The sequence below is a fragment of the Lactuca serriola genome, chromosome 1, assembly GCF_051521515.1.
Source record: "Lactuca serriola cultivar US96UC23 chromosome 1, Lser_US96UC23_V15, whole genome shotgun sequence".
Taxonomy (NCBI): Eukaryota; Viridiplantae; Streptophyta; class Magnoliopsida; order Asterales; family Asteraceae; genus Lactuca; species Lactuca serriola.
In genome coordinates this window covers 228,597,466-228,607,935 of record NC_136408.1, presented here as the reverse complement: position 1 = coordinate 228,607,935, position 10,470 = coordinate 228,597,466, and the positions used below count along the sequence as shown (strand labels likewise).

The following is a 10,470-nucleotide window of genomic DNA, read 5'->3' as shown; positions in this document are numbered from 1 at the left end:
CTAAACTGTGTAATCTTATTTGAGTCTCTTAGAACCTACAAGTGTTTAGCCTATCAACTACCATACTCAAGTTTAGTAGTGCATTTGGTCTGACCATAATAAAACATAGCTGATTAGTCTACATTTAGCTGGGTTTGGCCCTAGTACCACAAAACTTAGTTAAGGTATTTGATCTAAAACCTTGAGTCTAAGATAGTTAAGGTGTGTATTATATATGTTTTCTCATCATGACCTTCTTTTCAAATACTCTTTCCCATTTCGCATGTTCAAGTGTTTATATCAACTCTCGTATTGAAAAGTTTTCGTCGATCGTTCTCCTTTTTCCGTGTTTTTTTTAAGGAAAGGGAGTCTGCGAAGTGTGATAATTTTTTCGGTGGTACTTGGTTACTTGGGTCAATTAAATTATGGATAGTTATTATTATCATCAGCTTTCATCTTGTCCTTCTTATAGGGATTCACTGAATGTTCTTGAGGTAGATATGCAGTTTGTTAATATTTTGTAAGTCCTTTTCACTCTCACTATCTTCTTTCTATGTTATCCTTTTCCAGCTTCATCCGGATTAGGGTTCTTTAATGGATTTTCAAATGGAATGTGAATATGGATGTTGTTTTTTACGTACTGTTTTATAGGTGAAATTTTGTCAGAGAGCTTGCTGATTTGGTGTTTTGTGTATTGATCATGTACGAAAAAGAAAAAAACAACAACAACAAGAATCCTTGGGTTCCAAGGTCGAAATTTTTCAAAATTATTAGTAAATTTCTCAAATTGTCGAACCTATAGCGAACTTTAGATATATGAAATTGTGGGTGTTTAATTTTTAGGGGTTTATGTCAATTCTGCAATTACAAAGTAGTTTGTTTGATTTCAGATAACTTTTTCCTCGGGAACGAACTTATATTATTTCTTCCATGTAATGTCCCAAATTTCGTGTCCAAAAAATTTCATTTTAATTAATTGATTATAAAAACATTCATAAGAAAACTTCATGGAAATTTCGTAAATCACTGTATCATGTCTGAAAACCCAAATCATAAGATAATAACATATCATAGTACAATCCCAAAATATCTCAAGTGCGGAAAACCAATGCGTGTGTGTATGATGTGATGCTACCGTGCCAGCTCCTTCCCCTTCGCTGAAGAGGTACCTGAAACCAAAACTGTAAACTGTAAGCACGAAGCTTAGTAATTTACCCCATCATACCACATACCATACAATCACATAACATACATATAATGTCAGGCATATCTGGGTGCCCGACCTACCCCTTCGGTCTTGTCGACCGGATACTGCCTAGCATATCTGGGTGCTAGCCTCCCATTCGGTCCTTCCGACCGAATACTACCTAGCACATCTGGGTGCTGGCCTCCCCCTTCGGTCCTATCGACCGAATACTGCCTAGCATATCTCGGTGCTGGCCTCCCCCTTCGGTCCTATCCATCGGATACTGCCTAGAATATATGGGTGCTGGCCTCCCCTTTGGTCCTGTCGACTGGATATTGCCTAGCATATCTGGGTGTTTGCCCCCCCCCTTCGGTCCTGTCAACCGGATATTGCCTAGCATATCTGGGTGCTGGCCTCCCCTTCAGTCCTATCGACTAGATACTGGGGACTATTTCACCCCTCTACTGCTACCACATAACATGTATCATATAATCATATTCTATCTAGTATGACTGGGTATGACTACCCCTCTTCGGCCCTATCGACCGGAAATCTTGGGGACTATCTCCCCTACTGCTACTGGCATATAACATCATATCATACTAGCACATAACATATCAGGTAGTATCAAACCTAGATGAATATCACAAAGACAATCATCTAACATACAACCCCTACTGGTGGGCCGACATTGTGGCCGTAGACCCACCGCTACTGGAAGGTAACTCACCTCCTACGAGTAGCTGCTGATAATCTGTGCGGGAAATCTTTGTCTGCTGCTGCTCCGGAAATCCTCCGGCTATATTCCCCACAAAACACTCAGTCGGAATCTGATATCTACTCTTAGGGTAAAATGACTATTTTACCCTTGACCAAGTCCAAGTCTAAGTCCAAGTCAAAGTCCAAGTCAAATTCAACTTCCAGTTGACCTGACTCGCCGAGTTGGGTTGCCAACTCGTCGAGTCCCGATCCTTTTGACTGTCCTCATCCACGTCTCTACTCGTCGAGTTTAGAAATGACTCGAGGAGTTTAGAAATGACTCGACGAGTTTTACTTCTATACGAACATCGAATGAACCTTCATTCGACTGCTGAGTTGTATGAACAACTCGTCGAGTCTATCCTCATCCTATGAACCAGTCCTGTCCTTGACTCGCCGAGTTGTATGAACAACTCATAGAGTTCATCTTCAACAGTTAGGAGATTGCCTTGGACTCGCCGAGTCAGTTCATGCGCTCGTCGAGTCCTGTGAACTCCAGGACTGTGGCTTAGCCCAATACGTTGGGTCACTCCCCTGGACCCTCTAAAACCTTCCCAACACTCCATTGGGTCTCTTTGACCCATAACAGAAAAGAGAAGTCTAACCTCAGACTCGCCGAGTCCCAAGAACAACTCGCCGAGTTGTTACTATCCAAGTCCCTTTTCTCGATTTCTGGTGTATACTCTTGTCCAAATGATAGATCTAGGCTCCAAAGATCGATCTAGCACGTAAAGTTACAAACTTTATGTGCATGCATGGGAGAATGAGCTCAAATGTGACAACCGTCAAATTCTGGTCAATTCAAAGTCAAATAAAGTCAATAAGTCAAACCGGTCAACTTAACTAACCCTTGTGTACTAGGGCTTACGTTATGTAATTACTAAACAACTCGCTATTCTAATGAGAGATCATAAATCGAAAAGTGCGTACATCTAGATCTCCTTAACCTAAAACTATGGTACGTGGCGAGCCAAGCCGATAAAACAATGTTGCATACTCATCGGGAGTGTGTAAGATCCTTAAACGAGGCTTAACGGGGTTTACCGACCTTACATTGCGACGCCGGACACTCAAAAAGGTCACAAATGAAACCTCTCTCAATCGTTTTCACTCTATCTCTCTTCGTATGAGAAATCTCTGCAAGAGTGTGAAATCTCTCCCAAATCTCTCTCAAAAGTTCCCGTAACTTTTTGAAGTCATTCGGGTCATTCCGACCCTTAACCGGGTTAAAAACGGCTTGAAACGGGGTAAAAACAAGTAAGATAGGCTTAAGGACCCGAAACCCTCTTATTAGGGTCGAAGCCTCTTAGGACCCGAAAGTCCTCTTAGGGACCGAAACCAAGAGGACCGAACCCGAAGGCTCCCGGACCTGAACCCGAAGGTCCTCCCGGAACCGAACCCTCCCTTCGGGCCTGAACCGCGCACAAGGCTGAACCCGAAACTACTGTTCACTTCGGTCCATTTCGGTTCTGACTATCTTCGGTCTATTTCGCTCCTGATGACTTCGGACCGAGCCCTTCGCCTTCGCCCCTTACTTCCGGTTCGCTCCATTTTGCTTCCAGCTCAACATCAGATGGGACCGAACCTCGGCCTAGGACCGAGAGGTCTCGCTGGAAGCTCCTTTTCTCCCGGTTTTCAACTAGTTTTGCGTTTTAGGCCCGTTTTTAATTGTTTTAACACGGGATTTTCACCCAAAACTTTATTTTAACATATAAGACCCCTTAATTAATGATTAATAATGTTTTGGGGATAAAACCTTATCCAAGAAGAGTGGGTGAAGTACAAAGGTTAAGTGTTGACTTTTCTTTGTATTATGACACAAGCAACCACCATATCCACTCCATGACTAACCCACACTCCTCCCCACCATACCTTGTCATTTCCTTGTCCTTTTTACCTCACTCACAAGTCATTCCCACGTTTTTGAGAGCTGGACATTCATCCTCTCTCCTCATTTTCTTTCACTTGCTCTCATTTCACCAAAAATACAACACAACTTTTCTCTCAAACTTTTCTCTCTAATTCAAGACTCCAAGGCTGATTTTCAAGCTTTATTCTTCTCTTGATAAGTATAATTCATCCTCCTTGTGATTATTTCACTTCCTTCTACTCAAATCATAGATTGCTTACACAAATATCGTCATATTTGTTGTTAGCTCCTCAAATCTTCAAGCATCTCCCAAGTGTTCTTGAGTTGAACACTTCTTTTCTCCATCATCCATCTACTGAAATCACTCAAGGTGAGTTCATACCCCCTACATTTTCATGTTTTCTCAAGTTTTTAGGGGGGGGGGGGAATACAAGTTAAAACACCAAGAACATAACTAAAATTTTCTTACAGCTTTCATTAGAAATGTTGGACTCTATTCACGGATTGTTTTGGACAACTTACACATTTTAGTTTTCAAAACTGTTTTAGGTGCAAGTAGTTCCAGTTCTTAGCTTTAAAATTACTACTTGCACATCTTCACGTGATTTTTCTACAATTTATGGTGATTTTTACAAAACAACCTGTCTTTTCAAACACAAATCCGGACCAGTCTGTGAATATGAGCATTTAAAGGCTTCCAAAAATCATGATAAAAATTATAAGTAAACTAGACTCATTTTAGGACCTCTCAGAATTTACGGATCTAGTTTTCAACTTCGTATGATTTTCTATGATTTTTCTAAAACAGTGCAGAAAGGTTAAGAGTTAGTTAACAACTTATAACTTTCAAAACACTTTGTAACATGCTGAGCAAAGTGTTAAATCTTTGATGACTTCATATATTACATGTATTTCTTTTAGTGGTATATTTATATAATAGGAAATTACTTATTAAATTTATAAGAATCCTCCGTCATAACCATTGGTACAGAAGAAAGAAAGATTAACATAGCTATATAGTACTACACATTAAACACCACAAATAAACATACTAAACTATAATAAGTATAGTTAGGTTGCATATACATTTCAAACATTTTGATAAACTATAATAGGTATAGTTTATAATCATTTACATTACAAAAGTTTTTCACACGGAAATGGGTACATTACAAAGTACCGGGTTTTCATATAAATGGGGTACAATACAAAGTACCGGGTTTTTATACAATAAGGGGTACAAATACAAAGTACCGGGTTTTTATACAAAAAGGGGTACAGATACAAAGTACCGGGTTTTTATACAAAAGAGGTACAAATACAAAGTACCGAGTTTTTATACAAAAAGGGGTACAGATACAAAGTACCGGGTTTTTATACAAAAGAGGTAGAGATACAAAGTACCGAGTTTTTATACAAAAAAGGGTACAGATACAAAGTATCGGGTTTTTATACAAAAAGGGGTACAGATACAAAGTACCAGGTTCACATAAAGTAGTTATTATGATATTAAAACTCTATTTCATCTAGAATTGTTAGACTTCAACTATAAGCGCTGAGCGTATATGCTAGAGTCGTATATGGATTTAGTCTCGATTGGCTTAGAATTGGTGGGCCCGCCTCATCTCCTGTTCCTCGTTGGGTTGTGGACCTAGGGCAGACCCACTATATTCAACGTTTTATCTAACTTAAATCTTTCATAACTTATATACGATGGACGGTTATAGGGGAAATCTACGGGTCATTCTAGGGTTCATTAACACATCATATAGGAATATTCTGTTCACACTTAACTAAGAAAATATTGGATTTTCTGGAAATCAAACTCTATCGATTTTGCAAGGAAAACAGTTTCTACTTCAAACAAAACTCTTATGAACTCACCAACTTAATTGTTTACACTTTTTCAAAACTACTTGTATTCTCAGGAAATCAGTGAAACAGGAAAACTTCAGCGCTTTGAGGATGGGACGTTAAACCGTCAACAATTTATTTTTGTCATCATAATGTAATTGATTTTGAAACATGTAAACATATACTTTGGTGTAACCTTTTCAATTATATTTATGATGGTTGTATTTACTTTGAGCACTATTATACACGTTGTTGTGATACTGTGCATGAAGTCCTCCACCCCGGACGTTTCCGCCATCCTTGGTTTGGGGGTGTGACAGATTGGTATCAGAGCATTGTTTGTAGTGAACTAAGTATATCGAACCACATAAGATATACAAACTATAAATGCATTGGGACTAAGGTCTCTTATTTAAAGTTTTCAAAACAACTATACTTTTAGAAATAAATGATTTCTTGTTAACAGTATACATGCATGCATACATACTAAGGTCAGCATCATTCTAGAACAAAATGAAAGTAATGATTGTTGAATATCACAGGTAAGCTCGGGGATGTATGGTCAGTCTTGGGAGTGGCATAGCCTGATCAACTATGATGGTCCGAGGAGTGATTAGCATATGCCCAAGAATGGTTGTGATATGGCAACAAGTCTGAAAACTTACAACCACTACCACAATGAAATACCATAGGGGTATTTGGTGTTATTATAATTACTTATCTGAAAACTAAATAGATTTTTATCAATAGGTCAATAATTGCTTAGTGGATACATTAAAATTATATGTATCCAGGACGTCATAGACTTAGAATCTGTGGATCTTTGCTTTACTTCCTGTTCTCGTTGGATTGGGGATTTAGAGTTAGGGTCGCTTATTCGAAGGTCTATCCTCTCCCAAATACATATGATTAGTATGCACTAAACAATGTATTGAAGTACCTGATAAAGATCATCTTATAATTACCTAATTAGTACGTCTACTTAGTTATTTCTTATATTCCCATTTCTCGCGAAGATATCATGGCTGGATTCCATCCCCACGACGACCAGTACTACCCTAACCACGACAATACTGAATGGCTCGGAGAGGAGCCAGAGAATGAGTACCCAATCCCTGTGGATGGTCACCAAGCTGAAGGCTTTGCTGATGGTTCTGACTCCGACCCTGAAGTGGAGAACCTACCCCGATGGCTCTTGTTCCGAATCCTAACCCTCGTCCATTTTTTTTCAAGGACCGACACCTCCTTGGGTAGAATGCTTGGAAAACTGGAGCGAAGAGGAAGACCAACCTATGCCATTTAGTGGAGACCGAAGCTTCTACGACATAAGCGAAGGAAACTCAGCAGATAGAATTCTTCCAATCCTGGTCTGTAGACTTGCCCAAAACGAGATTCAGGGCAGAACAACTCTCCATCATATCGTAGAGGTCGATGCAAATGCAAGAATGCATACAATCCGCACCAATCTCCTTGAGCACGCTCGTGAAAAATCTGAGAGAGACCATGAAACCCAGCTACAAGCACTGGCTGAAACACGAAATGAAGTCATAGAACTCCGAGTATGCCAGAGGGTGTACGAAAGACACATGCTTGATATGGAGCGGCAACTAGCTGAACTGAGGGTTCACCAGAGGGATTGGGTATGTCGCGATATGTTAGCATTGGAAGGTCTGGCCCCGGGTATTGATCTCGATTAGTGGAGATGGTGCATGGACTCGAGAGTCCTTGCGAGCAGATTCAGAGCATGTGTGTTGCATGGATAGCGGTTATGCTATAAGGGAGTGGTGTAGCATCGGGCGAGCACCGTGGCACTTGTCGTAGTGACAAGGCGGCCAAGTGGATTCCCTTGGTAGGGAAAGAGAGAGGAATATAGTTCCGAGAGGGAGTGTAAGTTCACGGAAGTGAAAGCAGCAGTGCAGAGTTGTGATTGGAGTGATCCAATTAGGGTCTTTGAGCAGCATGATTGCGACAGTAGTATGGAAACACATCCGGATGGGATGTCTGTTGAGGTTGCGGAAGGATTTCCGCGAGGGTAGAGCCAAGAGGCCCGGAAGGGATGCTGGGAGGGAGTCTTGGATTTTCAGTTTGATTCTGATCGAGGAATTGTGTATGTAGTGGTGATTCATCCTGGGGGATGTTTGGGGGTGTCATTAGTGTGGCGGGTTTTTCCATTCCGAGGGTACTAGAGCTAGTTCAGCATGTGCATGTGATTGCAAGAGGAGAACTCATGGGAGTTGCTCTAAGGCTGAAGAATGTGTCATTCTGTCAGCATGGAGTGGATAGAATTGGACTCGAATCGGGAACCCGATGGTTCAAGGTTATATCTAGCTCGTAAGAGCCAAGTGATTGTTGTGATCAGGATCGAGAAAGTACCATGGAGCGGTACTCAGTTGATAAGTGAGGAGCCTGATAGGTGTGGTTATCAGAGGGTGAAGTCGGTGGTCGGCTTGAGGCGGTAGTCAGGACATCGCTAGAAAGGAGAAAGTAAGTTTCGGGTTTCGATGGTTGCGTCTTGAGGAACCTGGTTGGGTTAATTCCAGGTGGTGCGTGGCGGGAGAAGTTCTGGAGTAGAGATGCCGAAGGCTTCGAGGGCGAGGCCTAATTTAAGTGGGGGAGAATTGTAACGCCCCGTTCCTAAGAGTACCTAATTGTGAGTCCCCGGGATTTAAGAGAAATGATATTTTGGTCATCTTGTGGGAAAAGTGGAAAATGAGGAGCAAGTATGAAATTTGGGGACTCACCGAGTACGCCCAGCGTAAGCTGGGATTACGCCCAACGTAAGGCGTATATGGACGCGGGTGCAAGGCTGAGTATGCCCAGCGTACTCTTAGAGTTCTAAAACCCTAAATTTAGGGTCATCCACTATATAAGGAACATGTTGGTGCATACCCTAGCCTCCATAAGCTCTCCCTTAACCTCAGAACCCCTAGAAACCCGTATTCCCTCCATTGTTGGGTGTGTTTGGCCTTGGAAAGCTCATTTTGGCAAAAGAAAAGCTAGAAGAAGAAAGGAGAAGTTGTCAAAGAAGGAAAGGAACGATTGGAGCTTGTAGATCTGAAGAGATATCATCCTTTGGAGCTTATTTGAGGTACAAAGCTTCTTGCTTGCCATTTATTTTGCATAGATCTAAGTGTTGTGAAGTTTCAGCATCTTTCTTGTCCCAAAGTTCTCATCTTGGTTCATGCTTTGTGTTGGCCGAGATTATCTGTCCTTTCAGACCTTTGGAGAGGTCTTGAGTGAGAAAAATGAGGTCCCAAGGGCTGTAGTTGTTCCATGTGTGAGATATATAGGTCTTAATGGATTAAGAACTTAGATTAAGAGCTTTTGGTCGCCCCAAGTGATAAAGTTTGAGACTTTATGAATCTTAGGCGTATTTAGCCTAGGGATCTGAAGTTTGGGCTTAAGAGCTTAAGCCATTAAGAGGTTATAAGGACTTTATGAGTAGCGAAGTTACGCCCCGCGTAACTTGGTTGTACGCCCCGCGTAGCGGGTCAGGGCCTCGATCCTCAGCTGCGTTTTAGTGTGTACGCCCCGCGTACTAAGGAGGGTACGCCCAACGTACTTCCCCTATTTGGACCTTAATATTGGGCCTTAGAGTTTGGGCCGTTTGTGGGTAGTTGGTTTATGGGCCAAGTCTGTAAATTATGGATAGAGTGTGTTGGGCCCAATTATTGTTATGGACCTTGGATCTAGGCCCATTTGGTGAGGTGGGCCCAATTTGGTAAATTGGGCCAATATTGGACTTTGTATAAGATTTGGACTTTGGCTTTGGCCCGATAAGTGGATGTATGCTTGGCCTAATGTTTATTTTGTTGATGGCTAGTTCGGGATTTGCGGTGAGTTGGTGATTCGAGAACCTCCTCTTCAGTTCAGAGTTTCGGCAGTGCGAGGTGAGTTATCCTCACTATATCGATAGGGTCTAAGGCACCAAGGCCGGCCCTTTATCAGATTGAGATCCGGGTATTTGTTGTTATGTTATTGCTTTGATATGTTTACATCCTGGTAGCTAGGATGGTATATGTTAGAGACCTGGTTAAGGTCGGTTCCCTGATATGTAGGGTGATGCTATGCTAGTGACCGGTTAGGTCGGTATCCTGGTTAGGATGATGATATGTTATGTGATCTGTTTGATCGGCTTGTTGACTGTGAATTCTTATATGATTGTATGTTTATGTGCACATGGTTGTTTGGACTGGAGTTGGGTTGAGGCGGGTCCTGCTTTGTGCTGTAGGCCAAGATACCCAAGGTGGACTGGTTGTCCCGAAGGCCCAGCGAGCGGTCCGGATAAGCTGTAGGCCCCAAGAGGGCGGACCAGACGTGCCGAGGCTCGAAGAGTGGACCAGGCCGACTGAAGGCCCGGTGCGGGCGAACCAGTCATACTGTAGACTCAGAGAGTGGACCAGGTGGGTTGTAGGCCCGATACGGGCGGACCAATCATACTGTAGACTCGATGTATATGGCTAGACTCGGAGGGTGGACCAGGTGGACTGTTGGCCGGTGCGGCGGACCAATCTCACAGTAGACCCGAAGTGCATGGCTGTTCTGTGTTCTGTTATGTTATGTATGTTATGTATGATATGGGCCGGAAGGCACTATGTTATGGGTTGGAAGGCATTATGATTTGGACCGGAAGGTCGTAGCCTGGAAGGGCGTATGTGTGGTTGGTATTTTGGGGATATCTCACTAAGCTTTCGGGCTTACAGTTGTGGTTTAATGTTTTTCAGGTTCTTCAGGAGACCGTGGCAAGGCGAAGGCGTAATCGTACCGCTCCTCATGTTTATGTTGTGATGTGATTCTAGGAATACTTTAAATAAATTGTATT

General features: G+C 42.1%; 1 pseudogene; it reads left to right on the top strand.

The window, feature by feature from the left end:
• Positions 1 to 404: 404 nt before the first annotated feature.
• Positions 405 to 10,470, top strand: part of LOC145066456 (E3 ubiquitin-protein ligase AIRP2-like) — a 50,261-nt pseudogene continuing 40,195 nt past the window's right edge.